This window comes from Pongo abelii, chromosome 19, assembly GCF_028885655.2.
Source record: "Pongo abelii isolate AG06213 chromosome 19, NHGRI_mPonAbe1-v2.0_pri, whole genome shotgun sequence".
NCBI lineage: Eukaryota > Metazoa > Chordata > Mammalia > Primates > Hominidae > Pongo > Pongo abelii.
In genome coordinates, this window is record NC_072004.2 from 23,806,389 (window position 1) to 23,832,354 (window position 25,966).

A 25,966-nucleotide genomic window follows, 5' to 3' on the forward strand; every position below is an offset into this window, starting at 1 on the left:
GATGGGTGGCTTATAATATGGAGAGTAAACAAAGTCATTTCACTTTTAGCATTTTTATTTCTCTAAGAATAAAATGTGTATGAGGAATTTATAAAAAAAATTGACACTATATGTTAATACTGCAATGAGCACTTTTCGAGAAAAGACTTTTTTACTCTCTTACCAACATGATGTTAGCAGTATTTATTTTCTCCAGAAATAATGCGGCAATAAAAATATCAGTATGTGGGTAAAATTGGTGTAGTTTCTTAAAGAAATGAGTTAGGCCACAGGCTAATTATGTGTATTTCACTGGTATTTGAATGCCTACAATCATATTCTTTATAAGGTACAGAGAAGATTTTCCAAAAAAACAAATATGCGAACCTGAAAAGTAATTACCACTTGGTAGTGACAATATGGATAGGGTAAAGGGCATCATCAGGAAGCAATGAAAAAGATACATTTGCAGTTAAATTTGAAAACCATGATGTTTAACACATATGGTAATAAAAAATACTTTCTCCTGTTTCAAAATTATTATAGACTTCAAGATAGAAGCTAAAATATCTAGGGATAATGATATGGTTAATCACAAATTAAAAATTAAAGGATATTTTGAGTATTAAAAGTTAAGAATGAGATCTTATTACCCAATGAAAAGGGAATAATTCATTATGCTCCATCTACATTGAATTAAAAGGCCCCATAACCTGGGTAATTTAAAAGTTTAATTTGATTTAAAAGTCTTGTTTTGTTCATCAAGCTGAAGGGTTTGCTCTCAGAAATATTCTAGGATTGCATATCCCCAACTCTGTATGAAGTATACAAAGAATGTTATAAGGGCCACCATCTAAATGTTATTATGTAAATAATTTAGTACCATTTCATTTGCCTTTGTAGATTTAAATATGTAAATGGCTTTCTCATATTAGGAAACATCATTTTTCAAAACCCAGATAAACATAATATATTGCAGGAGAATAATTATTTATTTATTTAAAAAGAAATGCTGGATGCTAAGTCCAAAAGACATAAATTATTTTATACTAATAACTACTAACATTTTATTCATTAACACATAAAGGTCAAAGATTTTAAAATAATCTTTAAATGATTAGCAACATGTTGATCTTTTTCTTTTTTCATAAACCTTTTTGAGTCTTACAAACACTAAATTATACAAGCAATATTAAATATTAAATTCAATGAACTTGAATTAAAATATTCAAATTTACTAGAATATGGACACTGGAAAAATGAAAGTAAACAGAAGCATAAAGCAGCATATGTAAAATTAAGAAAGCTACTGAGAGTGTTTAAAGTACATATTCATCTGTAGTCTAACTTCTGCCATAAATAAGGTGTCTTCTCAGTAAAACACAAACTGTTCATGAAGGGAAAAAGCATGTTGTATTAGGGAATATTCAACATAATTTTTTTAGTACTAACTTGTGCCTTGAATTTTATTTGATTTTGTGTTATAAAATTATGCACTTGATAATTTCTTTTTTCTTAAAAAAATGTATTTACAACTCTATTCAAAAGCAGTTTTTTTTTTTGGTTTTTTTTTTTTGAGACAGAGTTTCGCTCTTATCACCTAGGATGGAGTGTAATGGTGTGATCTTGGCTCACAGCAACCTTTGCCTCCCTGATTCAGGCGATTCTCTTGCCTCAGCCTCCTGAGTAGCTAGGACTACAAGCATGCACCAACATGCCTGGCTAATTTTGTTTTTAGTAGAAATGGGGTTTTGCCATGTTGGCCAGGCTAGTCTCGAACTCCTGACCTCAGGTAATCCACCCACCTTGGCCTCCCAAAGTGCTGGGATTACAGGCAAGAGCCACCATGCCAGGCCTCAAAAGCAGTTTTTAAAAGCAAACACAATATAACACCAAAGTTGATGAATCTATGCTCACTGAATTTTGCCAGGTTTAAAAAATTATTTACAGAATACTGCATCAAAAATAAGGCAATAACCCAAAATATACCATTAAAGATGTATTCACTCCTACAACTAGAAAGAACTAATCTATCTGGTAGCAAATAATACTTCATTCAGTTTCAGCATGTCTGAAATCTTTTTTTTTTTTTTTTTTTTTTGAGACGGAGTCATGCTCTGTCACCCAGGCTGGAGTGCAGTGGCGCGATCTCAGCTCACTGCAAGTTCTGCCTCCTGGGTTCAGACATTCTCCTGCCTCAGCCTTCCACATAGCTGGATTACAGGTGCCCGCCACCACACCTGGCTACTTTTTTTGTGTTTTTGGTAGAGATGGGGTTTCACCGTGTTAGCTAGGATGGTCTCGATCCCCTGATCTCGTGATCTACCCACCTCGGCCTCCCAAAGTGCTGGAATTACAGGCGTGAGTCACCAAGCTCGGCCTCAGCATGTCTGAAATCTTTAAGGAAAAAAGTGATAAAACGTGATCCTCATTCTTCATTACACTCTTAGAACACTTGAGGGAAAATAATTTCCAAAGCACAAATTGGTAAAGAGGTGTAATCTTTCAAAAAGATATTCAGTGTTCAAAATCCAAGAATGCAATATCAGGCTGGGCGCAGTGGCTTATGCCTGTAATCCCAGTACTTTGGGAGGCCAAGGTGGGTCGATCACCTGAGATCAGGAGTTTGAGACCAGCCTGGACAACATGGTGAAACCCCGACCCTACTAAAAATACAAAAATTAGTGAGGCGTGGTGGTGTGCACCTGCAGTCCTAGCTGCCTGGGGAGCTGAGGCAGGAGAATTGCTTGAACCTGGGAGTTGGAGGTTGCAGTGAACCAAGATCATGCCACTGCACTCCAGCCTGGGTGACAGAATGAGATTCCATCTCAGAAAAAAAAAAAAGAATGTAGTATCGGTATACACAGCTAATATACTGAATGAAAGAAATAGAATAATTTGAAGAGCTATCCTGACGAAAAAGGAGTCATGAGGAAAGTTGTATTCATGTCTCTGAATGAAGGAAATTGCAATGTGAGAAATTAGTACTATGACTACTATACTAAAAGCTTATTGCTAACATGTGTTGAGTTATTAACGTGTGTTAGGCAGAGTACCATACAATTTAAATGTGTTATCTCATTTATTGTAGGCAAAATGTAATTTTGAACTCTGGGATTATAAATGAATTAACTGGAATAAACTTCTATTTAAGTGGTCATCTATAAATTGGTATCTAGGAACAGGGTGATACAGTGCCCAAGTTTTCTAAGTATTCTTACTAACAGTTGTTTTTCTTGGATATTGCTCTTTTTTGGTCATTTTGATTTTTTTTATTTTAGAAAACTAATAAATTCACTCTTCTTGGTACTGACACTTGGGTTTCATAGAAGAAAAAGTAGTTAAATTCTGTACTTTTAATTTTATTTCATTTTTTCTCTTTTAAAATTATTTTTAATTGGCATGTAATAATTGTACAGGTTTATGGGTTACAGAGTGATATTTTGATATATTTATGCAATGTGTAATGATCAAGTCAGAGTCATTAGAATATCCATTACCTAAATCATTTATTATTTCTTTGCAGGAGAATATTAAAAATCTTTTCTTCTAGTTATTTGAAAACACACAATAAATTCCCTTTAACTACAGTCACCCTGCAGTGCGGTAGAGAACTATAACTTATTCCTTCTCTCCAGCTGTAATTTTGTATGTGTTAACCAAATTTTTCTTATACTCCCCTTTCTCTTTCCTGTATATGGTAACCAATACTCTACTATCTAAGCTTCCATACGTGAGAACATGTAGTTATGTGCTGTTTATTTCTCTCTTTTTTTTTTTTTTTTTTTTGAGACGGAGTCTTGCTCTTTCTCCCAGGCCAGACTGCAGTGGCGCTATCTTGGCTCACTGCAAGCTCCGCCACCCGGGTTCAAGCCATTCTCCTGCCTGAGCCTCCCGAGCAGCTGGGACTACAGGTGCCTGCCACCTCGCCCGGCTAATTTTTTTTTGTATTTGTTGTAGAGACGGGGTTTCACTGTGTTAGCCAGGATGGTCTCGATCTCCTGACCTCGTGATCCGCCTGTCTTGGCCTCCCAAAGTGCTGGGTTTACAGGCATGAGTCCCCGCTCCTGGCCTGTGGTGTTTATTTTTCTATACCAGGCTTATTTCACCTAAGCTAATGCCCTCCAGTTGCATTCATGTTGCCACAAATGACAGGATTTTGTTCTTTATTATAACTCAATAGTATTCCATTATATAGGTATGTTACATTTTCTTTATTCATTCATCTGTTGATGGACACTTATGTTGATTCTATATCTTGGCTATTGTGAATAGTGCTGTAATAAACATGGGGGTGCAGGTAACCCTTTGATATATTGATTTTCTTTCCTTTGGATATATATTGAAAACCATACGATTAAATCAATAAACACAATGAAAGCATTTGGCAAAATTAAACATTCTTACATGACAAAAGCCTCTCAACAATTTAGTATAGAAAACATATGCTTCAACACAAAAGGGCATAAAGACAAACCCACAGCTAAGATCATACTGAATATGGAAAAGGTGAAAAATGAAAACTGGAGCAAGAAAAGGAGGCCCACTTTCACCACTCATATTTCACATACTGAAAGTCTTAGCCAGGGCAATTCAGTTAGAGAAAGAAATAAAGGGTGTCTGAATTGGAAAGGAGACAGTCAAATTGTCCCTGTTTGCAGACAATGTGATTTCATACACAGAAAAAACTAAAGACTCTACCAAAAACTTCTTAGAGTGATAAATGAATTTAATAAATTTAATAAAGTTGAAGGATATAAAATCAACATACAAAAAACAGTAGCATTTCTATATGTTGCTAGTAAACTAGCTGAAAAAAAATTCAGGAAGCTATTTCTTTTACAATAGCTACAAAAATGTAGCTATTGTAGAAATAAACTTAACCGAGGAAGTAAAAGATTTCTACAACAAAAATTACAAACATCAATGAAAGAAATTAAAGAAAACACAGAAAAGGAAAGACATCCAGGTTTACGGACTGAAATAATTAATATTCTAAAATGACTCACTATCCTACGTGATTTACAAATTCAGTATAATCACTAGCTTGTATTTTCAAAAGCACCTTAGCTGCATATTCTTAAGTCATTCAAATGACAATGCCTGGATTTAAGTGTAAGAGGTATTTTTATATCTATTTTATATTGGGCACAATATAGTGTGCTCGACCTCAAATTTGCTCAAAGATTGGAGCAGGTACTGACAGCGAGGAGAACCCAGACAGTGGGCGCAGGCACTTCTGAGCCTGTGGGGTCACGGGGGCCCTCCCAGGCACCAAGAGTGCAGAGTGCCTGGGTCTGCAGCCGTGGCTTGAAAGGCTCCAGCTGTACCTGGGAGGGTGGGGCTCCTGCCTTCTCCTGGCTCCCAAGAGCACAGGACTGCCTGGGTCGCAGACCCTCCTTGGGCAGCTGCAGTTGCGCCTGGGGAGTTACTGCCCTGGCAATTTGGAAGGGGCTGGGCTCCCACTTGTCCCCAGCTCCCACTGGCTCCATAGAGTGTGCAGCCCTGGCCGTGACTCCTCTCTGCGTTTTCCCTGCAGTAGTGCACGGGCGAGGTGCAGGTGGCATGGGGGCCCTGGCTAATGCCGCACAAATGAACCTGATGCTCCTGGGGCCAATCCTGCAAGACCCGGCTGCCAGCGCTGATGGGTTCCCAGATGTGGTGGGAAGCGAAGTTGAGGCCACCATGGAGGGTCTGCACCTGGGAGTGGGTCCTGCCCAGCCATTAGGGGGCGGCTCAGTCAGATGCCTTGGGACAAAGGGAACGGGGACCTACCACTGCCACTGCTGCTCCTGCTGCTGCTCCTGCTGCTGCTCCTGACAACACTGCCCGTGCGGCCCAAGTGCTACTGACATGATGGCAACTGCCACTCCAGATGGCCAGCCGCTCCCATCAATAGTGTCCATATCTGGGAAGAAAAGTCAGGAAATAAATTATTGGTCAATAAAAATAATAGCAATAATAGTCCATGTTAAATTGACTGATCAACAGTGTTTGCTTTTGTTTAGGATTTTATTTTTTGCTTCATATTTATTAAACACATTTTATTTTATTGAGAACAAAATGTTAGATTTTTGGAAATTCATTTAGTACTTGTAAGTGTACTCTAGCAATGAAATTCTTAGCCAAACAGTTTAGACTCTAGTTAATATTTTATTGGTCAGAAATATTGTGTAATTTTAAAAATCTTGGTATATGTCTACATATGTTTAGTTGCAATTTAACTTTACCTACAGTCAGGTTTAATAGCTATCCTTTTATGAAAGGATGATATCTTACCCTTTGTAGATCCACAGTGCCTATCAACAATGTTTACTTGCAACATGTTGACAACTAACAGAAGCAAGGTATTAATTTGCTAATAACTTATTATCCTGGGGGACAGTACTATTCATTCCCAGGCACTTAAATTTCTACCAAGACACATTTATATATAGCTGGAAAGAAATTAAAGAAAGCACAAAAAAGGAAAGACATCCAGGACTGTATTATTTTTATTAATTAATTATTAAATTAACGTTTCAATTATCTTGAGTGCTTTCTCATATGAGATTTGTCTGGAATAGTAACCTACCAGGACTTCTGCTTTGGAATTTCCTTTTTTCTGAATTTCTTTTTTTTGTGTGACAACTTAGCATTTTTTTAATATCTTTCTAAGTTGATACTGTTTTATTATTTCCTTCAAGAATTGAGAATGTACTTACATATTGAGCATACGAAATTTCCCATTATATCAAATCTTTATTTATTACAAAATTCAAATAAGCTAATAGATCCTAATGTTGCCATTGTTTGCATTTTCCTCTAGCCTAAAATTATTTTTATTTCAATTTTTGGAAAATTATAACTCTTGTTTAATATCATCTCCCAACTCAAAACCAGATAAATAAAGCAATAAAGAAAACAGAGGCCAGGCACAGTGGCTCATGCCTGTAATCCCAGCACTTTGGGAGACCAGGAATAGTTGATCACTTGAGCCCAGGAGTTCAAGACCAGCCTGAGTAATATAACAAAACCCTATCTCTACTAAAAATACAAAAATTAGCCACGTGTGCTGGTGCATGCCTGTAGTCCCAGCTACTTGGGAGGCTGAGGGACAAGAATCACTTGAACTTGGGAGGCAAAGGTTACAGTGAGTGGAGCTGGTGCCACTGTCCTCCAGCTTGGGTGGCAGAGCCAGACCTTTTCTCTGAAAAAAAAAAAAAAGAAAAGAGAAAAAAATGTTTCCTAATTAGTAAAGATAGTTTATAGACAAGATCAATAATAAACAAGATGTTTATGAATAGCCACAATTGCATAAGTTGGAAAACAATCATTTAGGTAAAGTTCTGGTGGTGTTGTATGTCCCTGTATGTGTGATAACATTTATCTATTAATCTTAATGTCATGCAAGGACAGTATCTTGATTTCTGCACTCCAAATTATTCCTTTTTAGTAAATAAAAAATAAGTTTATCAGCTAGCAAATATTGCTTAAAAACTTGAAACACAAAAACATTGATATTATATGTATATATTTGTCAACACATAAAATATTCTGCATTTGTCATTTGCTCAAGTCTGAATGCTTTGGTTAGAAAAAAAGCTTCTAAATTTTATTTCTAGAAGATCACAATCTAAATTTCATATTCCCAAAGTTAATAAACAAACATAGTTGATAATTTTTCACAGCTGAAAGATAGGCATTATGATATATAAAATAGAAAAAAGTGAAGATTTATGTGGTTTAGCTGAGTCAATGAGTCAAAAATGTGGAATGCTGAAAAAAATAATGAAGTATTTTATCCCATTCATAGAAGCACTTCTTCAAATTATAATTTTCAGAGATGATCATAGTACATTCAAAATTAATTTTTAAATTTTGGTAACTGCTTTAATAAGGGTGATTGAGAAACTGCAGTGTATTAAGAATATAATATTAGGGAACTAGGAACATCAGCCCTGACTCAGATTTCACCCGTAACTACAGAAAATGATAAAGAGAGGTTGGGGTGACATGATTCATATATTTGAATGTCTATCATGCTGAAAATTTCATTTTATTTTAATTTCTTAATTGAAGGATAAAATTTTATGTATTTATTTTGTACAACATGATATTTTGAGGTATATTTACGTTGTGAGGTGACTAAATCTAGCTAATTAGCATATGTATTACCTTATATTGTTATGAATTTTGTGGTAATTAACATCCAAAATATATAAGAAATTCAAACAACTCAATAGCAAGAAGGCAAATGAACTGATTAAAATATAAGCAAAAGATCTGAGCAGACATTTCTCAAAAGAAGACATACAAATGGCCAAGTAGGCATATGCAAAAAATGTTCAACATCACAATTATTATGGAAATGCAAACTACAGCTCCACTCTGCTGTCATCTCACACCTATTATAATGGTTATTATCAAAAATACAAGAATTAAACGTGTTGATCACGGTGTGGAGACCAGGGAACCCTTGTACACTATTGGTGGGAATATATTCACTTCGTGTAAAAGTAATTGCAGTTTTGCTATTACATTCAATGGCAAAAACTTCAATTACTTTTGCACTAACCTAATAAATTAGTACAGCCGCTATGTATTAAATATTAAGTTTTAGGCCGCTAAGTATTATGGTTCTCCAGAAATTTAAAAATTGAACTACTATATGATCCAGTGATCCCACTGCTGGGTATCTACCTATCCAAAGGATATAAAATCAGTATATGGAACAGATATCTGCACTCCCATGTTTATTGCAGTATTATTCACAGCAGTCATGATATGGAATCAACTTGTGTCCATCGATGGGGGAATGGATAGAGAAAATGCGGCATATACATACAATGAAATACATTCAGCCACAGAAAAGAAGGAAATTCTGTCATTTGTGAAAACGTGGATGAACCTGCAGAATATTATGAGCTAGGCCAGAAAGACAATTATCACATAGTCTAATTTGTACGCGGAATCTAAAAAAGTTAAGAAGTAGAGAGCAAAATGTTTTTTTGCCAGCAGCTAACGTGGTTGGGAATGGAGTTTTGTAGATGTTGGTCAAAGGATACACAACTATAGTCAGAGAGAAGGAGTAAAATTCAAGAGATCTATTGTGCAATGTGCTGACTATTGTTAGCAACTTAATGTATTTTTGAGAAATTCTGAGAGTGGATTAGTGTTCTAAACCAAAATGATAACTATGTGAGATGATGCTGGAAACTAATGGAAACATTTCTTTTTGTATGAAGACAGGACTGTGAACAAGGGTGATTGTAGCATTGTTGGTTGAAATGCAGATGAAGGCCATTGACTTCTTTCAGTGTTCTTCAAGAGCTTTGGAATGCAAGGAACCAACGTGGTATGGAGAAAAAAATGTTACGTATAGTGTCAGAAAACTCAGATGATAAACTTAATAAATGCATGAATTTGGGAAGATAATTTACATCTCTCAGGATCAGTTACTTCATACCAAGGTTTATACGTGGGTTATTAGGAAGTCTGATTTAAATGATGTAAGTGAAATGTCTGAAACATAAATTATTCTCAGTAATATTATAGTTATTTAACACAACATTTTAATGGGCATATGGTGTTAATGATACATTAAATTATATTTTAATATTTTAAGAAAATATTTTCATAAAGGAGTTTCATTCTTGTTGAAGAGGCTGGAGTGCAATGGCATGATCTCAGCTCACTGCAACCTCTGCCTCCTGGGTTCAAGCTATTCTCCTGCCTCAGCCTCCCGGGTAGCTGGGATTACAGGCATGCGCCACCATGCATGGCTAATTTTGTATTTCTAGTAGAGACGGCATTTTGCCATGTTGGCCAGGCTGGTTTTGAATTAGTGACCTCAGGTGATCCACCCACCTTGGCATCTCAAAGTGTTGAGATTACAGGCGTGAGCCACTGCAGCCAGCCGAAAATAATTTTATTACACTTAAAACACTAATAAAACTTATTTAATCTACATTTTCTTATGTTACAAAATTATGGTTGCAGTATGAATTCAGATGGTTTACACGTTAAAATTACTAACCTCTATGGCTGAAAAAGTTACCTATAAATGTTCATCGCCTTTAATTGATATTCACTCATATATGAAAATATATCACACTAATCAAATTGCAGATGTAGTAATAAAAAAGCAAAACTGTGCTATGAGTTTTGAACACCAATTTAATTTGACAGAACTTAAGTGACCAGAAAGAAAATAGAATTATTTGCAACTGCGGAACTTGCTGCTGGGTTAAAATTGAAAAAGCCCACCTTTTGACACTCCCCTCCCCCACATTGGCAACTGTTGGAATCAATTGTCATGCTCCCAAGGCAAATTATTGTCCATAATATCACAAAAAGTAATGAGAGCAAAAGAATTTCTGTAAGAACATGAGGCTTTCCTAAGCACTAAACTAACAAAGCTTGAACTTAGCCAAGAAATGGGAAGCCGCAGACACTGCACATCAGCAAAATGTGCAAGATGGACATGCAGAAGTGCAATCACTGACTTATTTATTTTCCACTCTAGGGGACACCAATATGAAAGTGAGTAATATCGGATAATCATTCCCAGAACCAATTAAACATAGCATGCCATTTCTTGTGGAGAATATTTCATGCTCAGGGAAATTAAACCATTTTATTATGATTAAGTTTCCTTAGTCAAACATGCTTTAAACTTACATTCTCACACTGTTAACTAGGTGGGTATGAATTTACTTTCCTATGGTGTACAGGTGATTTCTGGAGGGAAATAGATGAAGTGCTCATGTGGAATGGAACTAGAGTATGGTTCTTTTTGTATTCTACTTTGCATTAATTGAAATATGTAGTGTATTGATCTCATTTCCCAAATGAATAAAACGGAGTTCTGAAAGCTTATGTGATTTGCAAATTGAGGCAGAGCTGATAACACACAGTGTTGTTTTGGCAGTGCAAGTTTCTGACTTCAAATCCATTTAGACCACACAGTGTTATCTATACAGCATAATTATCACCAGATCTAAAAAATCAAATTCTAAAACAATACAGACTATATTTTGATGATGTTTTACTATATGATCAAGAACAATAAGTAAGGATACATTTAATTGACTTTAGTATGTTTCATCGGTTTAATTTTTATGACTGCACTGTGAATTATAGGCATTTTAAACTTATTTTAATTGTATTTTCCAAATGTGAATTGGACAAATATTTAAAATTGTTGTATTCTCACCACAAAAATGGTATGTAAGGCAATGCATATGTTCATTAGCTAGGTTGAATCATTCCACAATATATATACTTTAAAATATCATATTGTACACAACATGTACAATGGTATCTACAAATTAAAAATGAAAATAATAATAATAAATTATGTCTTAGGCAAATATTCACTGATATTGGAAATAATATTTATGCATCTCATTGACTCAATTTATACTAAAAGGCAAATAGCCATCTTCCTTAATAATAGTTGTAGTATTTTCATAGCCATCTCTGTTTATCTCTGCAGTTTACTGTGGAGCAAATTTTCATACTTCTCTTCAACACTCAGAGGAATACTTCAAAGGAAAATTGAGATATGAAAGTTGGTTGAAGGTTTTATGGGGTAAACTGGGTTATTTGTGGATAGATGTCATAGCACACAACCGTGTAGCAACTTATACTCAAGTACGATTCAAATATCTCCTCCTCACAAAATGTCTTCTGCTCCCTCGATTCCTTTCTTTAGGCATCTCCTGGTCTCTCATGGGAAGAATATATAATAATAGTCAAGAGGGCTTGGGAGGAAAACAGACTAGTATTGGCTAATCCATTACACACTCTGGGTAAATTGTTTGAACCATATTCACACCCTGTTAATAAAACCTATCCCATATGGTTAAAATGGATATTCAATAACATGTCTTTAATGTGTTTAGCACAACACCCAGCTAACTGTACCAATTGTGATAATGGTAACAAAGAAGTGGTCTGAAGCAAACAGAGAGGGAAAGCCCTTATTCCACTTCACATAATCTCCATCATTCTTGCCCCAAAGAGTATGTAACATACAATATAATTAAAAATGAGTATACGACATTTAAGATTTCCAGGCTTATCTTCTGATCAACTTGCCATTAACTTCTTCTGCTGCAGATATTATAGACACTTTATAAAGTAAGCACTCAAAATCCTCGTCTCCCTGGTCGTCCTCATGTTTGTTTGCCACTGGCATCCTAGAGAATGAACTGGCCTTCTCAATAACACTTTTTTTTTTTTTTTTTGAGAAGGAGTCTTCCTCTTTCGCCCAGGCCGGACTGCAGTGGCACAATCTCGGCTCACTGCAAGCTCTGCCTCCCGGGTTCACGCCATCCTCCTGTCTCAGCCTCCCGAGTAGCTGGGACTACAGGCGCCCGCCATGGTGCCCGGCTAATTTTTTTGGTATTTTTAGTGGAGACGGGGTTTCACCTTGTTAGCCAGGATGGTCTCGATCTCCTGACCTCGTGATCCGCCCGCCTCGGCCTCCCAAAGTGCTGGGATTACAGGCATGAGCCACCGCGCCCGGCCCTCAGTTACATTTTGACTTGATCTGTCAAGGCGCTTTCGTCAGTGCTTCTGGGCCGCAGCCGCCACCTACAGCCTCCACAGTGCCCTGCGTCCCGGAACTGGCCCCACTCCAGCTCCTGAGCACCAAGGCCACAGAAGCTGAGGCCCCTGACGGAGGCGCCAAGGCCCTGGGGTTGGTTGCCCGAGTCCCGCACCTGTCTCCTGAAAGGCCAAGGGTGGCCTGCACCTCGCTGACGGCTGTTCCTTGCGCTGTTCAGCCCCTCCTGGGAAGCCAGTGGCAACCCCTGCAGCATGCACTCAGCTGCTCCTGCCCCGCAGGTGGGGCTCACTTGCCTCCAGCCCCACTCCAGCTCCTGAGACTAGAAGGAACCGGACGAGGAGGTGTGCAACCTGACCAAGGTGGTCCTAGCGGGGAGCTTCGCTCCAGCGCTCTTCCGGGGAGGCTGGCTCACTTCTGGGACATTGGCCAACCAAGGCCTGCGACCATCTGCCGAGCCGCTGCCCGACGCCGCCCGACCCTCCCTCGCCCGCCAGGGCCCAACTCCCGTTGGACGAATCCCTGCTGCACAGCGGGCTCTGGTACCTGCCGTGCCTCATTTAACGGGACGCCAGGGCCAGGCGCCTCTGGCCGTGCTTTCAGCCCCAAGATTTCTGCGGCTTGGATCCCGCTGTGCGAGCTGCTCAGTGAGATCTGCTGCTGGAGGGTTGGCCTGCATCTAGGAGGGGTTGATGGTGTCTCATCCCTGCAGTCCTATGGAAACAGGCTGTCTCAGAGAGGGGAGATGGGCAAGCCAGCTGTGGATACCCGGCTGGATGGCCTGGACGCAGCCCTCAGCAGCCTGGAGGAGAAGCTGGAGGGCTAGGTACCCACAGACGGGCTGGAAGCCTGGCCACTGTCACAGAAGTCAAGGAGTGTCCCCAAATCTCCCAGCCCCAGAAGCTGACCCTGAAGGGCTGAGGCCAGCACTGGGAGCTGTTCAAGCAAGACATGCAATTCTGCCATGAGAGCCAGGCCACGCCCCAGTGGACACCCACCCCACACCCTCGGCAGCTCAACCTCAAGGGCTGTGAGGGCATTTCTGGTGTTAGCGTTTCTGGCTGCAAGTTCTGCATCCAACTCACAGGAGGCAAGCGACTCCCACCTTCGGGGCAGGAGCAGCCAGGTGCATGCCGCAGGGGCTGCCACTGGCTTCCCAGGAGGGGCTGCACCATGCAGGGAACAGCAGCCAGCGAGATGCAGGCCTTCCAGCAGAAAGGCACCAGGTTAGGCAACCACCCCCAGGGCAGTGGCGCCATTGTCAGGGGCCTCAGCCTCTGTGGTCTTGGTACTCACTCCACACCCCTAACCCTGCACTTCCACAAAAGTTCAAGGCCAAGCAGCTCATCCCACGGATCCTGGAAGCCCCCAGAATGTGGCCTGGCTCTTGCCGACCAGGCCCAGTTGTGCCTCTATCAGGCCCGGCAATCCTTGCCTGACTTTGGCATCTACTACCTCATGGTCAGGCTCAAGAGCAGAAAAGATCCTGGGACTCATCAACAATCAATAGTTCACATCGACTTGACCGTTGGTGATGTGGTGACCTGGCGTTTCAGTGATATGTGGTACTGGGATGTCAAACTGGGATACCAGCAGGCGGTTATCAACATGGCCTTCAGCTGCGTGTCTCCCATCTGTCCAGTTATGCACAACCACATCAGGGGCTACATTTTCCTGTTGATCCAGTGTGGGCCCCTGGGGAGGAGCTGGATGAGGGGATCTCTTCCTGCAGCTCAGGGGTGGAGGCCTTCTAAGGGCTGTCTGACTGTGCCCGTCCTGCTCATCCTCTGTGGCTAGGCTCCCAAGCCCACACCCACTGGTTCTGGCTGCCCCACACCTGCTCCAGGCAATCACTGAGCTGGGCATGTTCACCTGGTGCCACTGGCTTTGTGCAGGCCAGGGACCTGGCTGAGCCAGACTCTGCCATCATCCAGGTTAGGGACAGGGGTCCTGAGCTCATAAGGCACCCGCTTCCCTTGTCCAAGAGGCTGAGGCCAACACCCCTGACCTCTCTGTAGTCCCTGAGCACACAAAGAAATCCAACTCTAGCTATGGGATGATGAGTCCTGGTTTCAAACTGAAGTTTATGTCTTCTTACTTTTAAAGACTAGTAATCACTGTAACTCCCCAAGAAGATAAGGTGTCATGAATGTATTTTTTAGTTGTCGTAGACTTATTGAAGTGAGTTTTGCAGTTCTAGTAATCCACAGAACACATTTAAAAAAATTGAATAATCTACCTTTGTTTCAGTGTCAGGTACTGATCTTGGTATGGCATTGGAAAGTAAACATGATGTAAAAAATTGCTGGTCTTATATAATTTATATTCTAGCAGGTAAGAGAAACAAACTGTGCATTAGTAAAATATACAGTGCATCAGGTGGTTCTAAGGAGGAAAACAAAGCAGGGCAGAAAAATGAAGTGCTTAGAAAAACTTTTAGTAATATGATTAAGGTAGGCACCACTTTGAGGAAACATTTGAGCAAAATGATGAACACGGTAAATATTCATTAGGAAAAAATGGAATTTTTGTAAACTGAGAGATGATGTAGGTGAAGAATTTGACAGTTATGGATATATTAATTTTGGGATTTCCATTAAATAGTTAATTGGAGATGTTAAGTAAGCATTTAAATATATAAATCTGAAACTCAGGGGAGAGTTCTGGCCTGGATGTAAAATGTTGAAAATCATTGCTATATTGTTCTTTTGGGCATGTTCAGCTGCATGGGTGCTGGCAAGGATTAGACACACAGACAGTTGCATTTAACCAAGGTTGTAATTTTGGCAGTAGAGTTGAATAAAGCAAGGGAAAGATAAATGAATTGAAGTTGCATAAGCTCTACAAATTTCAAGTTGATAATTAACTTCAATTTGTTTGAGGTAGATGGGAAGCAAAGGGATTATGGATAGTAAAAAGTTGATAGAAACAGTAGATCATTGTTTCTTTGAAGCTCACACTTTGTTTCTAGATATATTGTTTTATGGCCAAATGGAGATACTAGCATAAAAAAATAGAATGGTTTTTATTAAATAACATTAAATGGAAAAATGTATTTGGAGTTGTCACTTTATATAAAAAAGTTGAAGAGACATAAGAGTTTTAGTGATTTACATGTTTATAAGGTATTTTTAAAGAGAGATTTGAGGAACGATGAAGGTTAAATGATTAACACACAAACTAAGATTAAATGAGCTGGGCATGGTGACCCATGCCTGTAATCCCAACATTTTGGGAGGCTGAGGTGGGTGGATCGCTTGACCCCAGGAGTTTGAGACCAACCTGAGTAACATAGTGAGACCCTGTCTCTACAAAAAATACAAAAATTAGCCAAGTGTTGTTTCATGCACTTGTAGTCCCAGCTACTGAGGCTGAGTTGGGAGAAATGCTTCAGTCTGGGAGGTTGAGGCTGCAATGAACTATGATTGCACTACTGCACCCCAGAGTGGGTGACAGACTGAGATCCTGTGAAAGAAAAGAAAAGAAGATGAGAGAAGGGAGAAAAGAGGAGGAGAGGGGAGGGAGAGAAGAGAGAAGAAGAGAAGAGAACGAAGAGAAGAGAGAGAAGAGAAGGGAAAGAAAAAGTAAAAAGGGAGAGAGAAGAAAGGAGAAAGGGGAAGAGAGAAAAAAACAACAACAACAACAACAAAAATGACAATCAAATCAAACAACACATAGATTTACTGAAGCAGAAAGAAAGACCTGAGTCTATAGACCAACAGGTTGGAGCTCCAGATGACAGTGCTGAGAAAAAAAAATCCCCATGGAATCACATGCTAAAGAATACGTGTTTGATTAGGAACTCCAGAGAAGGGGTAGATGCCAATAATGAAATGGAAAGAGTAACAAGGGAAGAAAAAGGAAATTAATAACTAGAGTGATCAATAACCAGAGGAAAAAACCCACAAGGTAAACCAATAAATGTAAAATAAGCCAAAAGAAATAAAATCAACTACAGTAGATCAATTGTTTAATGAAATGTGAACAGATGAATTCCCACTGAAAGACAAAGGTCAGCTTGGGTTTAAAAATACAGTGATAACTGGGCAATATGGTGAGATCCCCATCTCTCCAAAAGAAAAAAAAATACAAAAAATTAGCTGGATGTAATGGTGCATGCCTGTAGTCCCAGCTACTGTAGAGTCTGAGGTGGGGGGATCACCTCAAACTAGAAGGCCAATGCTGAAGTAAGCTGTGATGGTGCCACTGCACTCCAGCCAGGGCAACAGAACAAGACCTTGTCTCAATCAACACCATCACCAACAAAAAAACCCAGTGATGTATATATACAAGAAAAACACTTAAACAATGATAATGGTGGAAAATAAAAGAATGCCAAGAGATACCAGGAAAGTGCAAAAGCTAAAGTAAAATCAAGAGTGGCCATAATAATAATAGAGGGGTGGAATTTAAGGTTAAGCACTGAAATGGGATAAAGAGGGACACCGTGTAATGACAGGCACAATTTGTAATGAGAGAACACTCGAAATCTGCATGCTCCCAACAGCATCATGGTAAATACAAAAAGCAAAATCTAGTAAAAGATGAGATTTATAGAGAAAATTATAGAGAACACTCAAAATCTGCATGCTCCCCACAGCATCATAGTAAATATAAAAAGCAAAAACTAGTAAAAGAAGAGATTTATAGAGAAAATTTGAGTGGAAGGCTAAATCTCTGTTAGAACTAGAGTAAAAGCCTCCTCCCTCAAAGGATACAAAAGAAGTGAAAGTTTGAATAACCAAAAACTTGATTTGGTATATATGGGACCTTATATCCCTTAAATAGAAAATACACATTTTTTCTATATCTATGAAAATCTGAGAAAAATCATTTGTTTGGCCACAAAGAAATTCATAATAAATTTTAAAAGTGGAGAGTTTACACATTTGGAGAAAATGAATGCTTTCCTAGTAAAATATAAAGTGCCCCTAATGAACTAGATAATGAGTAGAAACTTAATTACCACTGACGAGAAAAACATCTCCCACTGAAAAAAGTACCAGGTCCAGATGGTTTCATGAGAAGGAACTGTAGAAACCTTTAGAATTCACCTCTGTCAACACCTTCCTCCTCTGGGAAGCACTCCTGGATTTCCCTCTTGCTGATAAGATCCTGGGAGAATGGCTTCTCCATCATGTCCCTGACACAGCTCCTTGAAGATGTACCATATCATATCATAACCATATGATATCATATCTGCATATCACATCCTAACTGGATTTGATGGCCATTCTGTCTGGGACAATAAGCTACCTGAGTGTAGGAATGACACTTTTTTATTGGTTCCTAGTGCCTGGTACAGCAGCTGACACTGGGTGACTAGGTGAATACGGTAAGTGAAAAAGCAGAATGCACAATCATCAGTACTCTGTGATGCCCCTATGGGAAATCCCCAAGACACACACATAGGAAGGAGAATAAATGAAAAGAAACCAAAATGCTAACAGTAATTAGATTGAGATTTCCCCCATTATCCAAATATTTGTGATGGAGTTAAACAATTTTTATAGGGGTGAATAGTAATTTATACAACCACCTGGGCCAAGGAGTAGAAAAGGAGGAGGAAGGCTCAGAGGATCTTCAGGCAGGCCCTTCTGCTACCTTGGCTTCCTTTCTCCAGCCAGGTGGTCCAGCCCCCAGGCAGACATGAAGGCCCTGACAGGGGCCTCTGCCCCACCACCTTCATGCCTCATAGGGGACCTCTAGCTAGGAGAAGGTGATGAAACAGGGTGGGTACCCATCGGGAGCCTAAGCTGGAGAGAAGGGTCCCGTGGGTCTTACCTGGCCCAGGCAGCAGCTCTGGAAATTCTATCAACACTAGATTCCTTCAAACAGAGCCTCCTAAATTTTAGCAAGAGCTCCTATGCCCTTCAGCCCCAGGGCCTTAGTCTTGTCAGCCCCATCTTCCCCTCAATATAAACCAACAGCCACTGTCCCCTCACTCCGTGGCCCAGATCCAGCTCTGAGTCTCCCTGGCATTCAGGCATGGAGCCCCAACTGCATTCCTGGTGATCAGCTACCCCTGGTCATGACCAAGGTCTTTCCTATGCCCCAGAGCCTGGCACTGACCATCCATCTAGGCTGGCATTCCAGACTAATGCCCACCCTCCCTCTACTGGACACAGTCAGCTCTAGGAAGGGCAGAGAAAATCCATCTAGAATGAGGGCAACTGCTGTGGCTGAGGAAAGATGGGACAGGGCAGATGAGCTTGTCCTGGTCCATCTCAGGCCCCTGCAGGCTGCAGGGAGCCAGGGACTAAGAGGTGAATAACAGGTGTAGCCTTCAGGGAGATCCCCAGAGGACCATGGGACCTGAAAGGAAGGGAGGGGTGGATGGAGAGAGCTCTTGGTGGACAGGAATGTGAAGCGAAGATGGAGGGAGACCCAAGAACCTGCTCTCTCAGAGGTCAGACACTAGACAGGCAGCGGGGCTTCTGGGTCAGCCTGGGTCAGCAGGTGAGTCTGGGGAGGGAAAGGTTGGGCCAGGCGTAATCCAGCTGAACCACCCCAGGGAGGCTTCTCCAGCTTGGGGGAGGGGGAGTTGCTGTAGGAAGAAGTACAGGCAAGGGGACTCACTGGAGTCCCCTCAACCTGGCTTCAGCTTCCTGCTGATACCAGCTTCCCTTTCCAAAGGCCCCCAGCTGGCCCCAGAGTAGAACAGATGGGTCTGTCCTGGAGCCAGTTTCTTTCTCTCAATCACAGCGACTTTGGGCTGCCCTTGAAGTTTGACCTAGGAAGTGGGTGCAGGGCCTGGATCCAGAGAGGAGGGGTCACCGGATGGGTTATAGGATGGGGGAAGGGGAGGTCCAGGTGGAAGTTCAGGAGGGAGGGGAGAGAGTGAGGAAACTGCTGCGGCCCTCTCCTGGTCCTTCATGGGTGAGGGCTCACTCACAGTTCCCACAAGAGGAGGAGGAACAAGGGCTCCCAGCTCCTTCCAGTCCGGGCTACCAGCTCAGATGTGGGGCCTCCAGAGCTGCTTGTACAAGAAGTTGCAGCAGCTAGGATCCACCATCCTGGGCTTTCCCCTATTGAGGTGGGAATGATGACTGCACCCTGAAATCCCCGAGTCAGGACCACAGCAGTGGGGAGGAGGCTCAGAGGCCCCTTTATTCCACAGGCTTTTGCCTGGCTTCCCTGGGATTCCTGAGTGGCCTCCTTTGAGGGAGGGGAAGAGTTGTCCCTTCTTACCTTCCCCTTGCCACCCTCTCTCTCCTTCAAGAGGGCTTGCTTTCTGCCCTCTCCTAGGCAGCCAGGGAACAGGAGACATCCCTCTCCTGGGACATCAAATTCTCCAACTACACCCTCAGCTGCAGATGGCAAGGTCATGATTTGGAATTCCTGTCTCCAACCCTGCTTCCCATGCCCACAACAGGGCTGGGCACACAGAGGATGCTCAGAAGAATGAGCACGTGCTTGCCTTTGGCTTGCATTCTTCTTGCCGAGTCGAACAGTGTGGTCAACCCTGAAGGCCACCTGGCTGAAACTGAACCCGGTGGCCTGGGTGGGTTTTATGGGCAGGAGACCTGGAACTGTCCTGGACACAGCCATTTCCTGGCAGCGTGACCTTCGGCCAGTCACTAAACCTCTCTGAACATCTGTTTGTACTCAAGGCAAATGGAGGTGCCTATGTCTGCCTTCCAACTTGTTAGAAGCTTAACCCTGGGTTCAAGCCTTTGAGTAAGAGGCCACAGTACTCTTCACCCCTTTGGGACTGTGTCTTATCATATTTTATGTCCCCTGTGTCCAACACAGTGACCAGTACATACCAAGTACTCAATATGTGAAATTAGAGTGCATGGTGAATGACAAGACTGTGCCATACATGGCAGGAGCTCCTCTCTTCTAGGGGTCTGTGGGCTTGCCCAGTAGCCTGCCCTAAGCCATGAGCCGATGCCCAACAGACAGGTGTCCCCATACACTCCCCAATGACCCTGTGTCACTGCCACCCTCACATCGTTGCCCCCTCTGTTCTGCTCCACCTCTCCTTTCTTACGAGATCCCTTCTCAGCAATGATCTCCTGCCCATCCACCTAAACTTGGGGATATTTCCATCTATGACCCTACACCCTGTCTATCCACACCATCTCTCTCCCCTTCTGCCTGTTGTCTACACTCTCGATCTGCATCCTCACCTTCACTCCTGACCCACTGTCCTCTGCCTTCAGCAACACCCTTGACCAGCTGGCCTTCTGGTGGCCACATTGGATAGGTGTACTATGGCCTTCATCTAACTTGACCTTTCTGTAGCCCCCTTCTTCTGGACACTTCTTGCCCTTTGGGCCGGCACTCTTGTGCTTCTCCTCCTTGATCTGTGCCTGCTGCTTCCTCTCAGGCTTCTCTTTTCCTCCCTTTGTCTGGCATCTACCTTCAGGCAGGCCCGGTGTTTCCTCCATTCTACTCTTCCTTAAGTCATCTCCCCTCAGTAAATAGCACCACTGTCTGCCCATGACTGCAAACTGGGAAGCTAGAACTTGGTCTGATTTCCCTTAGATGCCCCTTGACCACCAGACCCTGCCTACTCTACTTCTCAAAACCTCCGGTCATTGCCACGTGCCCATGGTACCACCAAGGATCTTAGCCATTCTTGCAGCCCTGGCCATGGCAATTTTTTTTCTCAATCCCACTCCCTTCTCTGCTAAAAGCCTTACAATGGAAACAGGATGGCATGCACATTCCTGGCAAGGGCCCATGAGACCATGCCCAGGTGGGCACTAGCCACTTGCAACTCCCTACTCCACTCTTGAACCTGACCCACATATCCTCTCCTGCTGGCCTCCCATCTAAGAGGGTGAGACCCCCAGGACCATGGCTGTGTCTTAGTTCTCTCTAGATCTAAAAGCTCACCTGGGTCTTGGCAGGTGTTCAATTAGTTCATGCCTAATGATTAGGTGAACGGACCTGGAGGATCATGGTGGGGAAAGGGGATAGAGAGGGCCGGCTTTTCCTGAACCCTCTGAGGAGATAACAGGCAGGCTCACCTTTCAGGATATTCCTTCCCAAAATGCTGCTGGAAAATATAAGATCAGGGGTGGAGGTCCAACTAACTCCCGACACTGGACTTTGTTGGGGATAGAGTGTCAGGGAGGCCCACAGCTGACTCCTGAATAAAACACAGTCACAGGGACTGTGGTATTATTGTACCCATCACATAGTAGGGGTGGGGGTGGGGGAAACAGGACCAGAGATACTGAATGACTTGTGGAGGTCACACAGTAAATTAGGGACACAATTGGGCTCAGGGAGCAGCCTCTTTGGCCAATGTCCTAGTTCCTTCCTGCGAAAGTCCCTGGCCCCATCACCTGCACCCCTCCCGCACAGGCCACTGCAACCATGAACCTGCTGGGAGACACAGGAAAGATGGGCAGAGGCACTATCCAACAGGCACCCTGGTACTGGGATGATGTCTTCTCAGAAGATGCTGGGACCTGGGATGCGGCGTTCATCTTAGGGCCTGGGCCCTGGGATGTTGGCCCTTGGGCGGACCTGCAGAGCACTGGCTCATAGGTAAAGGGCTGCCACTCCTCCACCCTCCTCAACACACACCCTGTGTACTCTGTCTGAGCCAGATACTGGGCCAGAAGTGAGGTTCAAAGGTCATGGCCATTTCCCAACCTCCAGGGACACCTTTCAGAGGGGCAGACACTCCCACCATCACCAGGACAGAGAATGTGGAGAGGCCTGGAAGTCTGCCACCACGAGCCAGTGCAGGAAACAGAGGGGTGCCAGGACAAGAGCACTGGCATCCAGCCACCCATCTCAGAGATGCTGCCTGGCCGACTGGCAGGGGCTCCAGACAGGGACCCGCTTAGTCCCTATGCCCTCCTGCCAGTTGCTGTTTTCCAGCCTGGTCACAAGGTGACGGGCTGCCTCTGCAGGAGCCTGAGTGAAGGTGGCACAGACCTGGAGGGAAGAAGACCAAGGCCTACCCAGAGAGTCTAGGTGGACCACCTGCTGCTGCCAAGCACTTCCAAGTCTCCCCTTGCATAAGGCTCACAGCAACCCTAATTGTGTATTGTGCTTACATATAGGGATGTTGGGCCTGGAGGAATTAAGTGGCTGTCAACAGCTGGCAGGTGACCCAGTGGAGTCAAATTCATGTTTTCCTAGCCTCAAAACCTGAACTCTGCATTATAATGAGAAGGGTGGATGGAAGACCTATTAGCAGGCTCAGGGGAACGGTGCCTCCTTCCTCTGGGCATCCAGGACTCAGGCCTGGCACATGGCAGGCATCAATGTTCATTGTAATGACATCAACTACAAAGAAAGAAATCAAAGGCACCCAAGGTTCAGAGGTAATCTGTCCACCCCACTCCCTTTGGGCGAAAGAACAAGCCAAGACCCTGAGAAAGGAAGTGAAAGCCAGGAAAATAGGAGGCCAGTGCAGAGGCCACATTCCACCCAGCATCCATCCATCCCAATCTCAAGTGGAATGAAAGCCCAAATCGGGAGCTGACCAGAATGACCCAAGTTTGCACTCCAGCTGTTCCCTGCATGTTGGAGTGCTCCCAACTGGGCACCGGGCTATGTGTGGACTGCCTTTGTAATGAAGGGAATGCGAGGATGGACTTGGAAGCACCTTCTGTGTCATCTGTCTGCATCTTTTTTGCAGGTGAAGGTGCAGGACCCCATCCATACCTCACCAGATTGTATCCTCTCCCCTACCTGACCTTATTGCTGCTCACACTCTCCATCCCTAGATGTAATCCCAATACAAGGGAGGAGTGTCCCCCTCACGATGGGAAGCACCTGCTTGGCTGGAAACCCAATCCGAGGTAAATTCAAGGAGTTCTGTGAACAGGACTGCTAGGGTCTGGCTCTGGGTTGGCCACAGGATAATGAAGCACTGGGAGTTGTCTGTTCTTGGGTGTGGTGTGGTCCTTTTCTTTCTAGAAGAGTGGCTCCTTTGCAGGGGGAGGTGACTTAAACCCCGGCGGGTCTCAGCCAGTCTCCCAATTCATCGCGGATTCAGGAACCACAGAAACGCAAAGGACATGGAGTCCCACAGCCCAAACAAAGCCACACAGATAGGCCACGAAAAGATGGGGGAAAAAAAATCTGTAGTGCGTTAGCCACATTCCTTTAAGCCGACTCCACTTACAGGCGCGCACACACACAGGCACACACACACGCACACACATACACAAAGCCACACACACACGCAGACATCCAACACTTGCAACACTCCCTCAGAAACACACAGCCTGGCAGCTTCTGAGGCTGGGTGGTTCTGAAGGAAGCCCCACCTGGAGACAGCAACCCCGCGGAAAACAGGGGGCTATACCTAGAAATCAAAGTGGGGCAAGTTTCAAAAAGACTCACCCTTACAACGACTAGGCAGGCCTGAGGCATCCTGCAGATCCTTTAGGATCCTTAGGGATTTCACGGTTTAGTCCTGGGGCTCTGCCTTGCGTTTCTTCAGGCTCGTTCACATCTGCCCTCTCCTAGGATCCTCGGACTATCCTGTGGATCCCACGGAGAAGACAGGTGAGAGTCCACCGCCTTCGCACCTCCACGGTGGTCTCCTTCCCAGCTAAGCCGCACAGATTTGTCGTTAGGCAACAGTGGCATTCATTGTGATGCTAGCCAGAGCTCACAGCTCAGGCCTGGTGCCCTGAAACTAGTGCATGCGCATTAGCGAGGCAGGCCGGAGCACCGGACTGTCAGAGCTGTCAGCCTGCCCAAGCAGAAGAAAATGGTACAGGCAGAGCCGGCCCGGTATCGGGAAAAGGGCTGCCTGCCATAACCCACTGCGGGACCCTAAAAGTCTTGACCTTAGGGACCCCTCGGGTCGTCTCCTTTGTCGGGTCCCGCTGGACGAGGAGGCGTTTCAAGAGTGCGAGTTGGTCGCTGGAAACTGCTCTTCTGACTCCCTTCCTGAAAGAGGTTGTTTGCAGGAATCAGGTCCCATGGGGATTGGAATATAGTCTGGTGAGTTGTTGAGGGGTCTTTGGGTGATGGAATCCAAACTGAGACCCCAGAGGCCGGTGTCAGCAAAAGATGGACGGGCCCTTGGCCTCACTGCGTTACTTCATCCTGGGCCTCGCAGAGGATCTCTGGGAAAGGCAGAAACCGTGACAAATGCAAGTCCAAGGTGGAGCAGTGTTCTCACACCTCGAACTGGCCTCTCATGGCTGCAGATGAGGTTGAGACATTGTCTCAGAAGTTGTCTGTGGTGATTGAAAGCCTGAAAAGGGTGCCCAGCAGTGCTGTTGATGGGCACTGTTGACCCTCCATGAAAGCCAACAAAAATCAAGGCTCGCCTGAGAGAGCGAGCTGACTTGTGCTGGAGTCCAAGCAATGTTCAAAGATTCCTGTCAGAAAACCCAAAACGCTCCTGCAAAGTGCAAACAACCTCAGCCCCAAAAGGAGACCATGACCCACAACCTGGAGGTCAGCCTGCCTACCTGAAGTCCCTTTTGCTGCCTGAAATCCCTGGCAGCCAAAAGATTTATGGCGAGAGGCAGTCCCACGTAGCAACAGCCCAATGAAAGAACCTCTCCACAATGAGAAAGGACGTGCCGATGAAATGAAACAGAGCCTAGATTATCAGGCAAAAGCCAGCCATGGCTGCCTGCTACTCATCCTATAGTAATCATGCAGCCCTTCAATAGAAGTGGGAGAACGAGAGTTTCCCTGTTGGCAAATGTAATGGGAATTTATGGTTTTAAAAGTATAACAGCTGCCAGTCATTAAAACGTGACAGCGTTTAGAAGAAAACACTCATGTAATGGATTCCCATGAGGATCATCCTCTGTGAACTGGGAAACATTTAGTGTGTAAGACATTGAGCCAGCCCCAGGAAACCCTAGGCCAACGAGGAACATGGAAGTCAGCAAAAGAAGAGGCAAGTGGGGTGGCCACATCCTACCCAGCATCAACCCATCACACTTCTATTTGGCTCTAGGTATGAAAGCCCCCAAATCAGGAGTTTGCCAGGATGGCCTCAGTTTGCACTCCAAATGTTCCCTGCACCTTGGAGTACTCCCACCTGAACACTGGGCCATGGGTGTACTGTTTGTGCAATTAAGGTATTGAGGGGATGCAGTTGGAAGCACCTTCATCTGTCTTCACCTTTTTTGCAAGTAAAGGTGTGGGACCTCATCCACCCCACAACAGATTGTGTCCTCTCCCCTAACTGACCTTATTGCTGCTCACACTCTCTGTCCCTGAATGAAATCCGAAGATGATGGAGGAGTGCCCCGTCATGACGGGAAGTACCTGCTCGGCTGGGAACCAAATTCGATGTAAATTCAAGGGGCCCCGCGGACAGAACTGCTAGTGTCTTACAGTAAAACACTGGTATATGTCCTTTCTTGGGTGTGGTGTGTTCTGTTCTTTCTAGAAGCGTGGCTTTTTTTTTTTTTTTTTTTTTTTTTTTTGCAGTGGAGGTGATTTTGACCCAGGTCGGTCTCAGCCAGCCTCCCAATTCAC

At 43.5% G+C, this 25,966-nt stretch overlaps 1 protein-coding gene across 2 annotated transcripts in view; it reads right to left on the reverse strand.

The window, feature by feature from the left end:
- LOC129051253 (tensin-3-like) overlaps positions 1-25,966 on the reverse strand; it is a 635,743-nt gene that overhangs the window by 201,659 nt on the left and 408,118 nt on the right. The window lies entirely within an intron of this gene.